We start from the raw sequence: 1,345 nt of genomic DNA on the forward strand, positions 1-1,345 counted from the left end.
AGGGTAAGAGGAGGAGAGGGGGAGGGGGGAGAGGGAGAGGAAGAGGGAAGGAGAGGGAGAGGGGGGAGAGAGGGGAAGAGGAAGAGAGGGGGAGGGGGAGAGGGAGAGGAGGAAGAAAGACTAGGAGACTGGCTTGAGCATTTGAACCCCCTCCAAACCCACCCCAGTGACACACTTAGTCCAACAAGGCCATAGCTCCTAATCTTTGTCAAGTAGCACCACTCCCTTAATGAAAAAGCATTCAAATCTATGAGGCTGTGGGGACCATTCCTATCCAAATCACCACACAGTTAGAGAACAGAGAACGTAGCTTAGAGGGTAGCAGAAAAGAGATATGGTGGGGGTGGGGGAGAGGGAAGGAGAGATGGCAGACTGTCTTAGTCAGTCTGAAATATAATATTAAATAAAATGACCTGTGAGTTAAAGGCTTGTCCAATGTGTAAGATGTTGGCTACTTTAGGAAATTAGAGCTTGATTTTTCTAATGCCCAGAATACTCTATCTGTAATGACTCCTCTGACATACATTCGTTGCGTGAATTGTAGACATGTAACTGGCATCCCCTGACTGGGATCATTAGGCAATGAGGCATCATTAGGGAAGAATGTTAGCCTGGCAGAGCACTATGAGAAAGAATGGCTATAAGGCAATGTGGGGAAACAAAGAAGACAAAGTGGCTATCCCATAATAACCACACTTCCATTTAATGCATTTGGGGAAGAAGTAAAGGGATTTTTTTCCCTCTCTTAGAGGGACAGCCTAATGCAAGGTCTGCAAAGAGTTTAAATATTAATTTAAACCATAGGCTTTTTTGTTGTTTTGGGTTTTATTTGTTTGTTTGTTGAGATAGGATCTCAGTATGTTACCCTGGGTGGCCCGGAACTCACAGAAATTCACCTGCCTCTGACTTCTAAATGCTGGGATTAAAGGCATTCACTGTAGAGGGTAGGGGGAATTTATGCTAGGGTGAGTTGGTAAATCCTGATTGGACACATTAGTCAAACCATGAATTTTGATTGTTGGGCCTTGATGTTTTGTCTCAGGAATGAGACAAAATAACGGAATGGACCTTGGGGCTAGCTTTAGGAATGTAATCTACAGTTTAGCAGGGGAGAAGGAAAAGGGGAAGAAGGGTAAAGCCTGTTGGTGCCATGTTTGCCATGCCTGTTAAAGAGCCCTTCCTGCACCACCACGAATGGATCAACCATATACAGTTTTTGATTCCTATAAAGGAATAGAAACTCCAAAAGATCATTAACTTTTTTTTAGAACTGTCAAAAACTGCAGTCAAAATTCAAAATTCATACACACACACACACACACACACACACACACACACACACACA

This window comes from Mus caroli, chromosome 19 (genome assembly GCF_900094665.2).
Source record: "Mus caroli chromosome 19, CAROLI_EIJ_v1.1, whole genome shotgun sequence".
Lineage (NCBI taxonomy): Eukaryota > Metazoa > Chordata > Mammalia > Rodentia > Muridae > Mus > Mus caroli.